Source organism: Mastomys coucha, unplaced genomic scaffold (genome assembly GCF_008632895.1).
Source record: "Mastomys coucha isolate ucsf_1 unplaced genomic scaffold, UCSF_Mcou_1 pScaffold4, whole genome shotgun sequence".
Taxonomy (NCBI): domain Eukaryota; kingdom Metazoa; phylum Chordata; class Mammalia; order Rodentia; family Muridae; genus Mastomys; species Mastomys coucha.
The window spans coordinates 12,755,055-12,774,936 of record NW_022196910.1 but is presented as its reverse complement, the minus strand read 5'-3'; the positions used below and the strand labels follow the sequence as shown (position 1 = coordinate 12,774,936).

The window sequence follows — 19,882 nt, the reverse complement described above, 5'->3', positions numbered from 1 at the left end:
ACGTGGAGAGAGAAGAAAGGGTGAGTTAAGACAAGAGTAAGAGGTTACGAGAGAAGAGAGACAGAGAGAAAGAGAGCGAAGGGGAGGGGCAAATAGCCCCTTATATGGTGGGCTGGACTGCCTGTCTATGGGGTAAGGCATACCTGGCTGTGGTCATTGACTGGGGGTGGAGTCCAGCCAGAATGCTGAGAGCTTGGGGCATTGTCTACGTGATAGATAGCACAGGCTAATGGAGTTGGAGGACTTGTGGAGTCAGCCATCTGTATCTGGGAACGTGTCTCCAGTGTTCCATCTCTTGTGGAAACTTTCCCTGGGTCTCTGGAAGTTAAGACTCGCTCAACCAAAACAGAGACTGCTTTTTTTATGGCCCACCAGAGGAAAATACACAGAGTGAGAAAATGTCCAACTTTGTAATCCAATGGGTAAAAGCAAATTAAAGTGACATCGAATTGTTGGCCCCAGACAACAAAATTTCAACCATTTTTAGGTCCTAAGTCATTAGACTATTAGAAGGTCACAGGATCTGAAAAATGTACACATCATTGTTGAAATGGTAAGTATTTCCTTAGGGAAATAAATATGACAGTTCAGCCTATGGGCCTTTGCATACATTTACTTCTGACCTAGTGATTTCATGTGTACAGGTGCCATCTGAAAAGAGTACTTCACAATCAAACAAAAAGCTCTCTATAGATCTGATCAACAGCAAGCCGGACTTCAAGAAAATTATGATGTGTACACATAATAGAATAGTATGCAGCCATTAAATAGAAACTGTGAAGGATCTAAATAAATTAAGAAAAATACCTACCCTAAGTATTAAGTGAAAAATATCACCATATTATCTATGCAATGCAGTTTAAATTAATGCACAGTAATGAAACTTGAAGCAACACCAAAATAACTATAGAAGTATTAAAATAATTTTTAAATTCCATGTTTTCCTTTCCCAGTCCCAGCTTCCAGAAATGATGACTCTGAGACTAATTAATTATTTATTATTAAATGCCTTGGCCATAAGCTTTGGCTCATTCCTTTACTAGCTCATTGCTCATTTAAACTATTCTATCTCTACCATTTGGTTATTTATTTCTCCTTCAGTCCTGGCCCTCTTCTTCCTTCATATTTCCTCTGCTTCCCCCTGGGTTCCTCTACCTGCTGGTTTGTGTCTGTCTCCTTAGTCCATCTCTCCTGAGATCTCTTGAATCTCTCCTTTATATTCTCACTATTTCCCAGAATCCTCTCTCTTCCTGCCAATGTCCCCACCTCCTATTTCCTGCTTCAGTTCATTGGCCATTTGGCCCTTGTATTGACAGATGGTGCTTATGAGAGATTTTCTCTACATAGAAGTTTATTTTGCTTTGCGTAATGTGAGTATAAACTGCTTTGCAATTCGATTGTTCAGTTCAAAGTTCCTTTAGAAAAAAGTCCATTTGGAAAATTTTTTCTTTGAAACTGTAAGACTCAAAGTGAGCCTTAGCTACCAGGAGACCCCCAACTGAGTCTCAAGACCGGAGTTCTATGCAAAAGCAAGAGGTTTATTTTTCCAGCATGCTGGGGTCATCCTGCACCCAGAGAAAAGGTGACCCCTTCTCTTTCTTTCATAAGCTTTTTATACAATTTTTGAGGGCAGATTATAGCAATAGCAACTAGACATGTAATGATTGGTGGTCCTGGTGACCTTTTCATTAATTGGCTGGGCAAGGAGGGGGACTCAGGGACCTTTCTTAAGGCCAGGTGGGAAGTTCCAAGTTAGAGCTCTCTCAAAACTGTTGAGGGTAGGGTAGACTTCATGTTGGCACTCTGTTCATGCTCTAGGAAAGGTGGCTGTAGGACCAAGAGAGGAACAAGTACTAAAGAGATGCTTCCCAGATGGTGCCGGCTCCTCATGCATAGCATCCACTATTCACATTATCTTCCACCAAGCTGATTCCTCACATTTTGCCCTTGGATTTGGTGCCCTGGGTGAGGATTCTTCCAGACCTGATTTTTTTTTGAGGGATTGTTCTAAGGAGGTGGTGAAGCTGGCAGTGTAAGGAATGGGAAGGAACTAAGGGAGAACATGATTTTGGCTGGAGAATGAAGTCACCTTGGTCCCCAGAGAGCTCAGAAGCAGTACTTACAGATGCCCAGTAGCTCTGGCCCATAGTTGCCAGTAGCTTTCTGTGGTCTTGCTGGTGTCCATTCCTCAAAGTAGGGACCAGCTATGGTATGAAGGCTAGTAAAGAAGACCAGGAGGGATGTCAGCCTCAGAACTCTAGACTAGAGCCTTACTCTCATCTCTCCTGTTGCCTACATATTGTTGACTTCCCCTTCTTGGATTAAGACTATGTTCAGACCTGGACTTGCTCTGTTGTCACTCCTTTACTCTCTGACCATTTCCTAAGACTCTGAATCAATTTACCAGGAGCCAGGCATGGGCAACCTTGGGTCTACACACCTGTGCAATGTTGCATACTTACACAGGGGGAGGTGTGGACTCTGCTGACCACAAACAGACCTTGGCCAGAAGGGTGTGGCCTTTAGTCCATTGAGTATCCTCGGTTACCCGTGAGCCCAGTGTAACATCTTCTGAAGGCTGCCCTCTTTGAGGCTATGACTATCCCACAATGGTCACCCCAAAGGCTTAATGGAAAGGTTAGATATCATTTCCAATGTTTTCAAGCAGTAAGGACAACTTGGTGAAGCAGAAGAATTTTTTTACTATATATGTCATCTATCTAGTTATCTCTTCTTCTAGTTATCTCAGCTGAGATCTGTCAACAACAGTATTTACTGAGAACATAAAGGAGACGGTAGAAAAAAGTGTTCTGGTCAGTCCATCATGAATGAAGGAGTCATGGGTATGAGTTTTCAGTGTGAGAGACTGAGATGGCTTGGGAATGAGGAATGCTGGGAGCGGGAGAACTTGTTGATGGTAAAGTTCAGAGTTTATCTTGCAATTAACTAGGCATTGTCAACAATTCTGTGGAAAAGACCATATGAGTCTGAGCAACACAAGCTTACAGACATCTGGGAATGTGATGACCTGAAACTGCCTGCAGTTTCACGAACTGGGTTCTCTCAGGGGAGGGAACAAGGACCTGAAAGAGAATTTGAAATGTGAGAGAAATCACTAAGCCAAGTTGAGGTCCAATCAAAGCTTCAATTTTACTTAGAAGGCCAGGATTTTTATAGTTACACCAAAGCGAAACCAAATCTCTAGGTTACATGATATTTGTATAACATAAACACTGCAGAAAAAGTCAGGTGCCAAAGTCCCAGGTAAGTCGGAAGGTCTTCAGGCTGTGGGCCTTGTCTTACCTCAGTGTGAACTTCCAGGCGGCTTTTTCAAAGAGGAACTGACAGTCTTCAGAGAGCTTTTGTCTTAGCTCCCCAGATGGTAGCCTCCAAGCAGAGGTCCAATGGCTGAGGGGAAGGGGGGAGGTAATAGTGCATCCCTTTTTATTTAGAAAATAGCACGACTAAGGCATAATCATACATCACAGTCCTGCACGGGAATTTTCAATGACCAAATTTTCAATCAGAACATTTTGGACTAAATATTAACCTTATGCTTAACATTGGGTGATCTTCAGTATCTAATGCCATAGACTGTCCTTTGACTTAGCATTCCTGGGTCCTTTGCTGTGTGACTCTGATACATATTCCCTATGAAGCTCCCCTTGTACACATCTAAAATATCTTTCATTCTGAAGAACATTATTAAAAAGTAGGGTTCCAACACATATCAAACCCCTTTGCTCTATTCTCCAACCATATTGTAATAGTTGATCATGTAACGAAAACATCTCTCCCATTCAGATGGAAACTAGAAATTATCTGTCTGTCTGTCTATCATCTATCCATTGCTTTCTCTCTTGAATTCTTGTGTATACATTTTTTGTTGAGGTTTTCCTTCCTATGCAGAGAAATATGCAGTCTCACTCAACCTGAAACCTACTGTTTTTTGACCAGGTTGGCCAGTCAGTCAGCCCTTTGGGTCTGCCATCTCACATTGAATACCAGTGTTACAGGTATACACCACTATGCCTTTAAAATATATATACTGGGGATCTCAACTCATGTTCTCATGCTTGCATAGCAAGCACTTTACCACCATGGAGACATTGTCTCAACTGTCATATTAATCTCCACATTCCCACCAATTGACTGTATATGTTGGATGATCAGATGTATGAAACAGTTTTCCTTTTAAATTTCTCTATCTGAAAATTCTTCAGTGTCTGTTTTGTACTCTGCCATGTAAACACCTCATGGCCACATCTGCTGTTGACTATTTCCTTCTGTTCCAATAGACTAGATTGACTGATGCTTTCAGTCCTGAATTCTAATCTGCAGCTGTTGCTTGCTTGTCAGGTGAGCATAAAGAGCTACTCTACCAGGGCCTTTGCTGAGTTGTTAGATATTGTCCGTGCTTCCTAAAAAGATTAATAACAGTCACTATGTTTGCTGACTCTACCACTCACTGACTAGCAGCATTATGCAAGGTGCTTCTCTTGCCCTAGAGACAGCGCATTAGATTCTTTTCTAGATAAAGAAACTGAGGCACTAATGGATTTGGTATTTTGCCCAAGATCAAATGACTAGTTGAAAATGAATATGGAATGGGGAGCAACTAGACAAATAATAAACTAAAAATCTGAATTCAAATCCAGGGGGCTCTTGCATTCAAATTGACTCAGTTGTGTTTCCTTCCATATAATGTGCGCTAACATCCACTTCATTTTCACTGTGCTTCACTATGCTTAACCAGCTTAACTATTCCTGCTGGTTAACATTGTTGATCTTGTCCACCCCTCCAGGGAAATCAACTAGAGGGAGAGGCTGAGCTTTAGTGTGGGAGGCAGCCTAAGAGGATACTGGAGAAATGGGGATGTGTACATGATACCTTGGACCAATGCAGGACCAGATGCTGAAGGATAGTCGAATAGGTTTGGGTAGGTGTCCCAGAAGGAATAAGAGCTGGTGATCGAGATGAGGAACAAGAAGATTCCTGGGTTGTGGAACACACCTTCATGTGTTATTGGGAAAACTTCGATGAGTTCCAAGGGTCAAGATGAGTCATCTCTCTGGAGTTTGGTGAATATTCCATGTCTTCACTATAAGTTTTACACTAATGTGAAAGATGGAGGAAGTGTTGGTCAGAACAGGCCCAGCATGATATGGGGTCTGGAGGGCTACCAGCTCTGACATTCAGTGGTACCAGTTAATTTGTCTGAACTCGGTTCAGTTATCAGTAGAGAAAATGATACCTACTCTAGAGGTTACTAAGGGCACTAAATGGGATTCTGTAGAGAAAACATTAAACCCAAAGGACATGCAGTGGGCATTTGATAAATACTCATTTCACCTCATGTCCTATAATGTGAGTATTAAGTACTTTTTGAGAACCATAAGTTAGAGACTTGGTCCTCAGGGAATCCCTGTTGAGAGATGGTGGAACTTCAAATGGGAGGAGTTTAGGTCACTGGAGCCATGCCTTCAAAATATATTATGGGGCTGTGGCCCCTTCCTCTTCAACTCCTTAGCTTTCTGCAGATGAGATGAATGGCTTTGCTTTAATAATGCTCCCATCATGGTGTGTAGGCTTATCACAGGCTTAAAACATGGAGCTAGTAGATCATGGACTGAAGTCTTTCAAACTGTGAGCCAAAAGAAACCCTTTCATTTACTATAAATGACTTGGGCATTTTGTTATCATGCTGGAGACTTGGCATCTCTCTTTAATTTCTTTGATAATTCTTTCAGTTGTTTTATACAATAGAGACTATGTCTCTAAGTTATAAATCTTATCAGGGAAGGTTATGTCTCTTATTTATTTAATTTCTTTCATCCATCCATCCTTTTAGCACGTAGACTTTGTCCCACAGCTGATGTTGTGGAGTTGAGTACTTGGTAGACATAATGAATGCTAAATGCCCATTTACTTTGAAGGCGATCAGTGCCTGAGGCTATGTCACAGTTCATTTGTATTTCAGAAGAGTGTTGTCTGGTAAAGGTCTCTGAACATATGACACTGTGCAACTCTGGATCTGCATACAGAGCAGCTCAAAGCATTCATTTCCCGGTGGGTTCTCCATTCCTCCCATTGGTTATTGAGCACACAGCCCTAACCTTTACCCTGACATCAACCTTCCTTACCCCTTTTACACTTTTGGGGGGTAAATAATTCAATACATTTCATCTATCAACTGATAAAAGTTTTCAGTTGAGAACTATTTTTCACCAATAACAGCGTTTAATCCACGTTCCCTTGTGAAGGTGTATTAATAAAAACAGGAAAAATCAGGGTACAGTGCATTTAGAATATTGCTCTTTCTGCCCTGTAGAATACTCACAGTCAACATCTTGATCATAGACACCTTTCTAGAATTTATATAACATATATAAAGAGGTGTGGCAGGTTATGCCCTGCCAGTTCGTCTTCTGTCATTTTAACGACTACTTTAGATTTCATCAATTTCCTTTTGTGAATCCATCAATAGAAGAAAAAATGCTTGAAACCAAAGCCAAGGATGGCTATCTGTGGGACTTGAATTCTTTCCTGAAGCTGGTGTTAGCAAGTGTTAATTATCACGGGCTTACATAGGAGCAGGAGGTATGTGTGCACTTTAAGCCCAGCCATTGTTCTTACACCCTAGCTCCTTCCCACTTGTTTTAATTCCTCTCACTCCCACTTGTAGCTCTTTCTTCCCTTTGGACTCCTCCGAGCTACGCAGAGCTTAGTGGTGTCACCTCACTGGAAGTCAGTTTAGGAGATTTTTGCTGAGCAAGCACATCCGCCCACGGGCCTTGGGCTGACACAGACTGCAGATGTCCAGGGCTGTGGTGGACATTGCACTATAAGAAAGGAGGAACCACGCCAAGGACATTGTGTTCTGTCTATAATCAAATCCCACTACATGGTGAATTCTTTAATTCAAAAGATCGAATAGGATGGTACTTTAAAAAGAACTACAGCTGGTTAAATTTAAGGCCTGACAAAACTCCAGTCTAATAATACTTCCTGGCCCCGGGGCTGGCTGCAGCCTTCTGCTGAGGAACTGGCTGAGGTTTCAACCACTTTGGGCTGCATCTCAGCCTGACCAGCAATGAGATGCTTTCTTTGGATTGGCTTTGACAACACCGAACCACCTAATGGAACGAGCAGTTCTGGTGGCATGCCGTGGTTGTTGAGCAACCTGTGCTTGCTGGTGAAACTTCAGGCTTTCTGTGTAAATCTTGCTATATCTGTGAGTGCTTTGGCCTCAGTCATATACTTGGCATTTCTTCCCCATGACTCCACTATATACATCAGTCGATTTTTTATTCTTTGAAAGATATTTGCAATGGAATGTCCATCTTTCCTCTAGTTGTTTGTCAGTTTTACCTCTAGATGTATTCAGGACACTTTGTGGTATTTTCCTTAATTTGCTATGGAACATATAGCTACGTCCAGTACACCGCTTGTTCTCATTCATAAAATAAGTCGACAAACACTCCAGAGAGGCCCTTCATGGACGGAGCCCCCACGTCAAGTAGCTTGGGTGGGAGAGTATGCAGAGAAATTCTAGGTTCCATGGATTAAAACACTGACCACACAAAAGCACTTCCCAAATCCCTCCTGTAGATCCTCTGCCCCTCCTGTGAGTGTACTTTGATTGCCTCTGGGCCTCACACGTAGAAATCTCAAGCTGCCAGTATCCTTGCGGTTTCAAAATTACCAAGAGGGCCAGTTGGAACTGATAAGGTGAGAAATATGACCAAAATCATACAGTAAGAAAGAACAAGAGCCAGAGTGGAATACAGGTGAGCCAGGGGAGGGCCGGGGCGATGAGTGGATTTGGAAGTCTGTGTGTGTGTTTGTATGTGTGTGTGTGTGTGTGTGTGTATGTATGTGTGAGTATGTGTGTATGTGTGTGTGTGTACATGCCTGTGTATGCACATGCATGTGCAGTGAGCAAAAGAAGGTAGAGATAGAATACCTGCAGGAGGTGCAATGTAATTTAATAGTCTGTGCTTTTATCACTGAACCCCCTGCTCCAGGGCTCATTCTTAGCCTCAGAGGTCACATGCCTAAGGCTTACACTAAGAATGCCTGGCTTCAAATCCAAGCTCCAGGACTCTTTGCAATATCTCACTAGTCCTGTGCCAACTCTGTACCAGCTGCTCTTTGCAGGGTGCTGTGGCAATTAACCGAGGTATGGGATGTTGGGCCTCAGTATTTCAGGGCATATATGAAAGACATGTAACCAGTTCTACTATTTAACTGCTGTCTTTGGTGATACTTTCAAACCATAAAATAAGACTAGTGTAGAATTTCAAGGCAGGAAGGCACTGGTCACATTCCCAATCACTGAAGTACCTAGAAGTAGGCTGGGTGGGATTACAAACACAGCTGAAATGAAAATCAACAGTTCCTTGGTGTCCCCATGTCCTGCCCCTGTCTCTTGGTCTCTTCTCATTTTCCTGATACCTTGACAGGTTAAGAAGACAGAGGTCTGATAAAGGGAAGGCCCAGCTGCAAACGTGTTTTTGTTAACTTGGTGAAAGCTTTATCCTCAGGAGGTCAGAAAATGCATGGAGCTGCTGGGTTAGGAGGAGGCACTCCTGGTGCTGGTTCAGTTCTCCAGATCACAGAAAGTTCAGGAAGCCAAAATTAGGAACTGGCCAATCACTCACGCCCACGGCTGGGCCAGCAGTGGGGCCTTCCTCATCTGATCCCCTTCTGCAGGGAGCAGCCACAGGGAGTAAAACTGAATCTGATTGCTGTGCTTCGGAATTCGCTCAGCAGCCATAAAAATGAACTCCAAGTGTCCACATATTTGATCAATTTGCTTTTATCCTTTAATTGAATAAGACTCGATCCTGCAATCAGAAGGGAAAACATTTTGCAAAGCATTTCGTTTTTTCGGTGATTCATCCAACAGCGGGCTCACACTCGACAGGATGGGAATAAGGTATTTAATGCAGAAACAATCCTTATGACCACATCACAAGAGGCTGGAATGGCTTTTAAGGTACATCATATTTTAGTCACAAACACACATAAAGTATGCTCAGAGGGCTTTGCAGAATGCCTGAATGGAATGTAAGGATTACATATACTGTTATCAAGAAAGGGAAATCTTGCTTTTGTTCTTTTCTGGGCTATGACCTCTTCTGTTCTTGGGTAGTCTAGCAGACTGAGAAGAGTGTTTTTAGAAGGTAACAAAAAAGTCCATTCGAAATGAAGCCTTAGGACTGCAGATGTTCTAGAGTGCTAAGACTGTAGCCGCAGAATCATGTGCTGGTGCTCCAGAGCTGGAAGACAAAGATGCATCAGAGGGGTCCAGACTCCTAGGAAGCTGAGATGTCTGCAGAACATAAGGACATCCCATGGACCAAACATATCATTACTACCTCCCTTTTGCCTCCTGCAAACTCTGTGCCCTGAGCCCTCTGTGGAGGGAAAAAAACCCTGCAGGTCTTGTGTGTTCCCCCACTGCCCCCATCCCCTCATGCCTAGGGTTCGTGTCATCTTCTTTCCAGCTGTCACATACTCCAGACATACAGGAAGCAAACAGAGTAGGAAAGGGGAGGAGAAATGAGAAAAGGAAGAATCAGTTAAGAGTCTTTAAAAAGGCAGGTGATGTGGTGAGAGAACATGAACTTCGGAGCTGGACATGGGTTAAAATCTTACTTCTGTTGTAGCTCCATGGGAATGACATGGACTCAGGCACCTAACCTATCAGAACTTCTGCTTCCCAGTTGTAAAACAAAAAGAGAATGAATATCTGATGCCCAGAATTATCATAACAACCAAGGAGAGGTAAAAACTAAAGCTAGAATTGCCATAGGAAGTTGGGTGTTATGATGCGTGTCTGTAGTCCTAGAGCTTGGAAGGTGAAGGGAAGGACAGTCAGCTATTGAAGGTCATCCTCGGTTATGTAGTGAGTTCAAGACCAGCCTGGGATACATGAGACTCTGTCCCTAAAAAAAAAAAAAAAAAAAAAAAAAAAAAAGCACCAACAGAAGGGATCTCCCACATTATCCATCATTGAGAACATACCTGAAGGGATCTAAGGCAGCACAGATATCTACACATTTAATTATTATGATATACTTAGTAATATACTAGCTGGTCTATGGAATCAGCCTAAATGTCCATTAACAGATAAATGAATAAAGAAAGTAGGTTAGAGGCACACAGTGGGATATTATGCAATCATAAAGAAGAACAAACACAAATAATTTGTGGGAAAATAAGTGGATAGATGTGAAGATCATGCTAAACAGGAGAAGCCAGACTTGGAGAGACAACTATGGCATGTTTTCTCACATATGCAGAATCCAGAGTTTTTTTCTTTTTCTTTCTTTTTTTTTTTTTTAAGATACTGAAATAGAGAAGGGACTATTTGAGAGGAAAAACAGCTGCATTAGTAATGTGGCTTAGTCAACCGTAACTTTTCTGATGACTTACTTGTTCTGTTATTATAATGGGGTCCTGATATCTCCAGGTGCTCTTTCTATTGCTCCTTCAGTTCCAGTTTCTGATCCATATATTCTGGGAACACATCATCAGAATACGCACATTCATAACTGCCCATCAGAGCACACACATTCATAACTGCCCATCAGAGCACACACATTCATAACTGCCCATCAGAGCACACACATTCATAACTGCCCATTAGAGCACACACATTTATAACTACACATCAGAGCCCACACATTCATAACTGCCCATCAGAGCACACACATTCATAACTATGCATCAGAGCACACACATTCATAACTATGCATCAGAGCCCTCACATTCATAACTGCCCATCAGAGCACACACATTCATAACTGCCCATCAGAGCACACACATTCATAACTACACATCAGAGCACACACATTCATAACTACACATCAGAGCACACATATTCATAACTATGCATCAGAGCACACACATTCATAACTACGCATCAGAGCACACACATTCATAACTGCCCATCAGAGCACACACATTCATAACTACACATCAGAGCACACACATTCATAACTACACATCAGAGCACACACATTCATAACTATGCATCAGAGCACACACATTCATAACTATGCATCAGAGCACACATATTCATAACTGCCCATCAGAGCACACACATTCATAACTGCCCATCAGAGCACACACATTCATAACTGCCAATCAGAGCCCTCATATTCGTAACTACTGTGTCTTCTTACAGGACCATGGAGCCTAGCACTCACAGAAGCCCATACATCTCAGCAGTTTCTCACCATCTCAAGCATGCTCCCTGTGATGTCACTCACAGCTGCTTCAGGCTCTCTAGCGAATAGAACGAAGCAGCACATCTTTCTCTGTCCTCTTACTTTTAACTCCCAGGCTCTTTATGTTTCAAGTGGAAGTTTTAATAGGGACTACACGAAGAGTTAGGTCTTACTTTATAATCCACCTTGACAATCTATCTTTGAAATATATTTTATAGCTAGTATTATCACATATAATATGTATAATATAAATAAATATATATTTAATATATAATATATTTGGGGATTTCATGCAAATGTTTGGTGTCTTTTAATCATATTCACTTCCTGCTCCCTCTAACTTTCCTAGATTCCTCACACATGTCCCTTCCTAACTTCGTCATTATCTCTATTTCTTCCTCCTCCTCTTCAAATTCTTCTTTTTTATAACCCACTGAGACCAATCAGTGCAGCTTATATATTCATAGCTATAGGGCCATCAACTGGTACATGGGCATTCTACCAACGACCATGTACGTTTCCTGTAGAAAAATGGCTCTCTCTTTCCCAGAAAAGCCTTGGGAGGCTCTCTCTTATCCGTTCTTGAATTCTGATATGGAGTTTTGATGAACAGCTAGGTCTTGAAAGTAGGATCCAGTTCCATGTTCTGGCCAGCCTGCATTCATGAAATTGGAATCACCTGGGTTCTGTGTCTCATCCTCCAACAGAGGGCCTAGGCTCCTACTAAAGCCCAAAGTCAGCGGTGGTCCTAACAGCGGGAATGGACATGTGCAGAGCCTCTTGAAAGCTGGTTCAGAGCATCTGCTTCATTCTGTGGCTCAGCGCAGATCCCCACAAAGCCAGACTAGACTAAGGGGTGGTGGGGAAATAGTTTCCACCTACCAAGGGGTAGAGCCAAGAAGCTGATTGCTTTTGTATGGCCCCAAGTCTTGTATTATGGTATTCCTTTCATGCTTTTTCCCCCTTTCTTTTTTTTCTTTCTTGTCTCTGGTACTTATTTCTGGATCTTCATCCAAACCATCAAACCCCTTGGTTCCTTATATCTCCTTCCTATTTCCTATCTTTTTTCTTTTAGATGAATAGCAAAGATCGTTGCCTATACTTTGAAAAGATATCCTAACCATCACCTCCAACCCTTCTATCGATTTTATTTTTTCTTCTTAGCCATCTTGATCAGAGACCTTTTCTCTCTTGTTCTGAGTGTTATTTCTCTGCACTAACTTCTTCTGAAAGATGAGGTGACTCATCTACTTGGAGGGTTCAGTATAGGGCTGTTCCTATTTTAAATGATTTTCTGCTCCTGGAAAATGATAATTATCCTTGAGGTTCTTCTTCATTTTTCTATTTGTGGTTCTGGACCCCATGTAGAATCTTCCTAAAGGTGGGACTGGGGAACTGGCTCAGTTGGTAAAGTGCCTGCTATGCAAATAGAAGAAGCCTCAGTTTGGGTTCTCCAATACCTACCCAAAAGCCCATGTGATGATGGTGCATATCTGTAACTTTGGTGCTGGGGCGGGAGGTGGCAGCCCCAGGACAATGCCAGGAACTTTCTAGTCTAGCACCATTGGTAACGTCCAGGTGCGTTGAGAGACCTGTCTCAAATGTACTAAGTTGTTTGGGAGGATACAGGATGTTGATCTCTGTTTTCCAGATTCACATGCATGCATGTATGTGCATACATACACAAATGTGTATCTATCTCTGTGTGTCTGTCTGTCGTCTGTCTGTCTCTGTGTATCTGTCTTTCTCTCTGTCTCTCCCTTCTTAAAAGTCTCAGGAACCTTAGTAGTCTGTCCATATATAGAATGAGTTCTTATAACATCCATTGCAAGCACTTGTACTTGAATCTCTGTTGTAGGATTTGTAACAGGATTATATAGAACTAGCATGCCCTGCAAATTGAAAGAGACGTCCCAAAGGCCAATAATCACAGATCCGTATTGTACATATTGATTTCCCCAAACTCATTTAGGCTCTTGGGCTTTTACATATCATATATTTTATATTCGAAATGAAGTCTCACTTTGTTGCCTTGACTGGGCTGGGACTCACTATGTAAATGGGGCTAGCCTTGAACCATTCAGCCATCTGCCTCTGCCTCTTGAGTACAGGGATTAAAGGTATGTGCCACCAGGTCTGTCTACTTTTTTCTTCTTTCTGAACTCTCCCCTTTCAGCATCTATTCTGTGCCAACTCCTATTTCAAGTTTAAGCTGAAATGCCTTTTTATTGAGAGCACTTGTGATAGATTGTTGCAGTAATATGTCCTTCAATCCTTAAATGTAACTCAACCCCAACTCTAGTGATTGCTTTATAAAACCACCAATCTAATGTCTCTCTTCCTAACTAGGTCACCGTTTTCCTGAGAGCCAAGCCTTTGGTCTTTCTCCACAGTATCCCAGGCACCTAACAGTGTGCCTAGCATGTAACAGATACTTGGTGACTAAGTTGAATAAACATGTAAACTAAATAATCTCCTGAACACTCACATCTTCAAAATGGCATAATGGAGACCAAAAGTCTGATTTTTACCTCAGGGCATAATTGTCATACTTCTGAACCCTCACTCTACCCCTGTCCTCAGTTAAAGCTCACAAGACCTCCTGCATGAGACATAGCACCCCTCCCAAAGCCTCTGGTATGTCAGAAGGCTGAGGACATGGTGTAGATTGCACCACACAGGAGCCGGGCTTTGCCCTGTCCTTGAGGCAAGAATGTTTTTTAAATCCCTGTAAGCCAGGGAGAGGGCCGCAGTGGCTGGCTGCAGAAGTAGCCTGTTTTTCCACTGTTCCTGCCACTGCTCTACTGTGGCTGGTGCTACAGCAAATGCTCAAGAGTTTCAGCATAGCAGAAGATGTAAAACTCCTAGCTGACCACTTTCACCTTGACTGACGTCAACACAACTCTCTTCAAATGCTAGACTATAACAACAAATTGAGCGTAAGAGTTTTTTAGAGTAACACCTTCAGTTACTATACTAGGTTCAAGATGTACTTGAGACGCATGAGTTTTTATTCAGCCATAAGGAACAAATTCACTTTGTCATTTCTCGCATAAAGAGAATTAATGGAGAATTAATGGAACTGACTCAAGATGACAAATATGTCCTGTTTTCTCTCGTTAAGGGGAGGGGGGGGTGTCCTAGATTGTATAAAGATATACAAAAATCATGCATGAGCTCTGATCTGAATGGAGGGTGGGGACTGTCTAGAGGAACAATGTGGACTCACAGGAGGTAGCATAAAAGAGGGGGAAATGGCCAAAGAATTCTATATACCTGTATGAAAATGATCTTATTAAACTCAGTGCTGTGTGAAAAGAATATTATAAACAACAATAGGCTAAATAGGGCATTTGAGATAGCCCCACCTACTTCTCATTTCAGACCCAAGGAAGCTTCCTGTAGGGCAACTCGCTGACCTGAAACAGTTCATTTTGAAGCCAAGGATAAACCCTGAAGCCTCCAAAAAAATGTGTCTTGATTACATTTAAGATAAACTCTAGATGAAGAAAGCCATGTCTGCTTAGTGCGTTGGAAGTCCCGGAGCTCCCCAACCTCATTGTAATGAGGGGGAGGATGCTTCCCGAACCCACTGCTGTATTGGAGGCTGGCAGACAGCTGAGAGGGCAAAGCCACCCAGTAAATAACACCCTGGAGAGAGTCAAGAAGTCCAGAAGGAGACAGCGTACTCAGCTGCCTCATCTGAGGTAAGAGAAGAGGGAGCTAGCTGTGGTGTTTACTACCATTGTCAATTGGACAGAATGTAGAATCACTCAGGCATACCTGTGGGGTGTTATCTTGATTGTGTTAATTACTTCCTTAAAGACCCATCTCTAATAGGGCAAGAACCTCTGCATGGAAGTTTTAGTGGGATGCGCAGGTCTATCCTGTGCTAGGCTCTTTCCTAGCCTCTGATCCTGGTGCTGCTCATTTCTGCTCTGCAGCTGTGCAGTGGCCTGGTCCTTAGGAAGTATTTGCTCAGCCCTAAGCCTGGTGGATCTAGAGGTAGCCAAAGACACAGATCTCTTGATATTGACTCTGGCCTGTCCATTGTGAGGAGCTATTAATGGAAAACCTTTCCTTGCTATGTGAATGAATTTTCTTTAATATAAATGTAACAGTGAATTAATCCAGAGGCTGTATTAATTTACCTTATGCTAATCCCCAATAACTTCATAGAGAAAGCAGCATTTATTTAAAACAGCATCTCAATAGCTGAGCAGGTAAATAATATACCTTAAACTTCTATACTAATCTAGCTACCTCCCAGCCCCATCCCATAATACTTGCATATGATTATTGATCTGGCTCTTTGGACCTTTCTTCATGGCTCCAATTCCTCTATCCTGTCAGCTCATTTAAATCTCTCTCTCCTTTCTCTTCCTAGAGGATGTCCCACGTATTCTCTGTTCTGTTCAGCCATTGGGTGATTATTTATTGACAAGGCTGACAATAAATGGTAAGACAAACTTGAGACAGGAGATTCTTGGTATAAACATTACAATGTCCTGTCTGGAGTGAAATAAGACATGAGGGATAGAGAAATCAGAATTTGAGTAACTTCAGGGTAACTTTATACCATGTTCGAAGCATTATGGCTACACTGCTGAACCTCTATGTCCTTGCCTTTGACCTTTGACTCCTGTGCAGCTTTCCACCCCAGCATGGCATTGCCTGTCACACCCCTGCTATAACCACCACCACACTCTTCGTTCAAACTCAGAGCTTCTCTAGGCTAGTGACTTGGCCGTGGTTAGTTCACACCTTTGACATGTCATAAGCACAGGGTCCCGTTCAGAGACAGACTAAGCATTCCAAGAAAGAATGGATAAAGGGTGACTTCCAGACCTTCAGAGGACCCAATAGTTACACAGCCTCTGCCTGACTTCTCTTATCTCTGCATGACACACTGCTGCTGTTAGTGGCTTACCTTATCTGAGTTTTGTTTACCAGAGGCCGCTGTTTGGTAATTGACTGAGAGAACAACTAATCCTGGACTGCAAAACACAACAAGAAAGGGATAAAGGAGATGAACTAAGGATGCAGACAGTCTTTGCTTAAAGCCCTGTTGCACAGTGGCTGGGTGACCTAGGGGAAGTTACTTAACTTCTCTGATCTCCAGTGTTTTATCTACTATATGGAGATGACAATAGGATAGCAACTATTAAAGTATATGCACAGTTAATATTCATGGAGAGTGGATAACACCAACCAGTACATAAACAATCAATAAATATTAGCAATGACTACTGGATAGTGTTGCTTGTTTTTTAAATGAAGTATCATATATGTTACAATAAATTTTCTTTAAAGATTTTTTTTTATTTATTTTATGTATATGAATGCACTGCTGTCTTCATGCACACCAGAAGAGGGCATTGGATCCCCATTACCGATGGTTGTGAGACACCATGTGGTTGTTGGGAATTGAACTCAGGAGCCCTGGGAGAGCGACCAGTACTCTCAACCACTGAACCATCTCTCCAGCACCCTACCTTAATATTTTAATTAACACACTTCATTGCTGACTGTACCTATAGGCCAGGAAGACTATGCACTGTTAAGTCGGTACTGAGAAGGGAAGGGGGGTTCACTGTTTGATAGCTGGAAGAACCCTGAACTCAAGATAAGTCAGTCTACTTTCTGGTTCCCATCGGTGATGTGCTGGATGCACTATACTGGCATGGTCTAACCCAGCCTTCTCCTCCCCTAGGAAGGGGAGATGAGAGGCTATCCCTTCCAGAGATGGGGACAGGGGACAGAGATTATATCTGTGGAAGGAATGGCAGTACCTGTGACACCAAGGAGAAGGTAATGGTTGTCATTATGAATTTACTGTACTGGTTGTTAGGTTTCAAACCTGGACAGATGACTGAGGTGTCTATTTAATATACCAAAGCAGACACTGGCTGCCAGGTTCCCTTTACATCCTTCAGTCCCACCTGTTAAGGGGCCCTCCTGACTGACATATCACACTCCTATCCTGACTTTCCAGTCCAGGGGGCTGGGCTGCCTTTCCCTATGTAATCCTACCTATTTGCTCACCTCCTCTCTCTGTACCTTTGGGACCCCTGGCTGCTGCAGCTGGTTCCCCTCTCTTCTCCCCTCCCCTTCTCCTCACATGACTCAACTCAGTCTGGACACGTCTACTCTAGCCTCTCCCAGATGCCCCTGCCCCTCTGATTACTCTCTCCCTCCCTTTTCCGTTTCCTTCTCCCCTGTCCTCTCATTCACTCACATTACCCCAAAGACACCATCACTCCGTGACACTCAACTGGGGAAAGTATTTCAAAACTGACAACTGTCATTTGGGGTTGGCAGTAGATGGCTGGAACATTCAGTTGGTTGGTGTGGACAGGGAACCCCGGCCAGCATGCCTCTGCCCTGATTTGCTTTCTATGGCCAGCATGCCTCTGCCCTGATTTGCTTTCTCTTTTGATAAACATCACAACCCAAAGCAACCTGGGTCCATTTCACCTTACAGCTTCAGTTCATTATGAAGGAGAGGTCAAGGCGGGAACCTAGAGACAGAAACTGAACCAAAGGTCATGGAGGAATGCTGTCCACGGTTTGTTACCTTTCTTACACAACCCAAGACCAGCTGCTGGCCTTGGGTCACATCAATCACTAATCAAAAGAAAATATGACACTGATTGCCCAAAGGCCAATCTGATAGAGGCCTTTTTAATCCATTTCCTCTTGTCTAGAGCGTATGTCAAGATGACAAAATAACTAACCGGTACATGTCAACAATGGATTCTCAGCTGACAAGGTAGAAGATTACTAACTCTCACCAAAGTCAACACTTGCCCAATGTGGAGTCACTGGGAGCCAGAGGCATGATGGTGGATGAAGCTAAGAATGAAACAACCATAGCCCAAAATATCCTGCCAGCAGGGCGGGGTGGTATGTGCTGTCTTTTGGAGGAAATAAGCATTGTAAAGAGCCCAGGCTTGGTGACAGGAAGTATAAAGACATGGAACATAAGGAGGAGGGATTGACAGCAGCCAGGGTCTCTATGCTGAACTGGTAATCCAGTGGTTTTACTTCCCCATCCTAACTCACAGAGAAACTGGTAACTTGGATTTCACCATGGGCAGAAATCCCAGAACAGTTCATGAGTATGGTGTGGACATTTACAGACAGCTTGAGCCTTCGTTCTCCTTTTGGTATTGAATGCTGTGGCTCTGCTTGCTCCTTGTAAGCAATGGTTTTTTCATTTAATAAAAATAACCTTTATAGAACAAAGTTGGGCAGATTAAATTGATGCCTCTGGGTTTTAATTCTCCCATGGTATAATGATAGCATACATTTGACTAGTGCTGGATTTTTGAATGGCTCTAGTCTAAATAACAAGCTCCATAAGTATTATGATGGTTAATCTTAAATGTCAACTTGATTGGATTTAGAATTGCCATGAAATGCATTTCTGGGTGTGTCTCTGAAGACATTTCCAGAAAGGTTTAACTGAAGAAGAAAGACTCACCCCAATATGGGCAGCAGTATTCCAGGAGTGGAAGAATCCCAGATGGATTAAAAAGGAGAAAGAGCTGAGCATTCATTTCTGCCTCTGCTGCCTGGACCAGATGCCTCAAGGCTTGCACCATGCCTTCCCTGCAGTGATGGACCAAATCTGCCAACTGTGAACCAAAATAAACCCTTTGTTCCAAAAACTGCTCCTGTCAGATGGTCTGTTGTTGTTGTTGTTATGGAAAGATAAGAAACAATCAATTGGCTGGGGGGGGGGGTGAGGTGGTGGCGCACACCTTTAATCCCAGCACTTGGGAGGCAGAGGCAAGCAGATTTCTGAGTTCGAGGCCAGCCTGGTCTACAGAGTGAGTTCCAGGACAACCAGGGCTACACAGAGAAACCCTGTCTTGAAAAAAACAAAAACCAAAAATAAATAAAAGAAACAATCATTTGGTATTTTATCCTACCCCACAGTCCTTTCATGGGGTCTTCAGTGTCATACACATTGAAGCAACTGATTCTAAGAGAAATTGATGAACTTATCTGAGGCCATACAGCCTTAGATTGGCAAGACTTAGATTCTAACCAAATCTTCAATCCAGAGTTTAGATTTGGAATTGTTAGCATGTTAGCATTCCTTTTAGGCTCTGCCCAACAGTTGCCTAGCAACAGCCAGGTAGGCCTGGCTTGCTATAATAGTGACTGGTCTCTCCCCTCTCTCTGTCCCTTTTCTCTCTCTGGCCTCTCTCTCTCTCTCTCTCTCTCTCTCTCTCTCTCTCTCTCTCCCTCTCTCTCTCTCTCTCTCTCTCTCTCTCTCTCTCTCTCTCCCCTTTCTCTCCTCTCTCTTTTTGACCCTTTTCTCCCTCTCTCTCCTACCCTCCTCCTCCACATGTTCTAGTGAACCTCTTCTCTTCTCTTTCTCTCTTCTCTCCTTGTCCTTCTATCTGCCCACCACCTCTACTCCATTCTCCACCCCCCTCCCCATGCCCCCAAATAAACTCTATTCTATAGGAGACCTACTGTATGCTGGTACCTGGAAGGGGTTGGGGGAGATGCTTCAGAATAGGCCTGCTGAGGCCTCCCACATCATACCATGATCTACAAAACACATCATTTGTCACTGTTAGTGGTACAGACTTTTAAAGATCATTAGCACAAGGTACACTCAATC

General features: G+C 42.9%; 2 long non-coding RNA genes across 3 annotated transcripts; both read right to left on the bottom strand.

Annotated features, from left to right (window-relative positions):
- Positions 1-3,130: 3,130 nt before the first annotated feature.
- Positions 3,131-5,110, bottom strand: LOC116076107. Its single transcript, XR_004112816.1, has 2 exons — positions 4,892-5,110; positions 3,131-3,408 (listed from the first exon to the last, which is right to left on the bottom strand). It is a non-coding gene; the product is annotated as an uncharacterized LOC116076107 (long non-coding RNA).
- Positions 5,111-8,932: 3,822 nt separating this feature from the next.
- Positions 8,933-19,296, bottom strand: LOC116076106. 2 transcript variants are annotated; one of them, XR_004112814.1, is made up of 5 exons: positions 19,179-19,296; positions 18,728-18,881; positions 16,172-16,238; positions 10,445-10,528; positions 8,933-9,285 (listed from the first exon to the last, which is right to left on the bottom strand). It is a non-coding gene; the product is annotated as an uncharacterized LOC116076106 (long non-coding RNA). The 2 variants fall into 2 exon arrangements; XR_004112815.1 differs by having other exon boundaries at positions 9,258-9,338.
- Between the last annotated feature and the right edge of the window lie 586 nt (positions 19,297-19,882).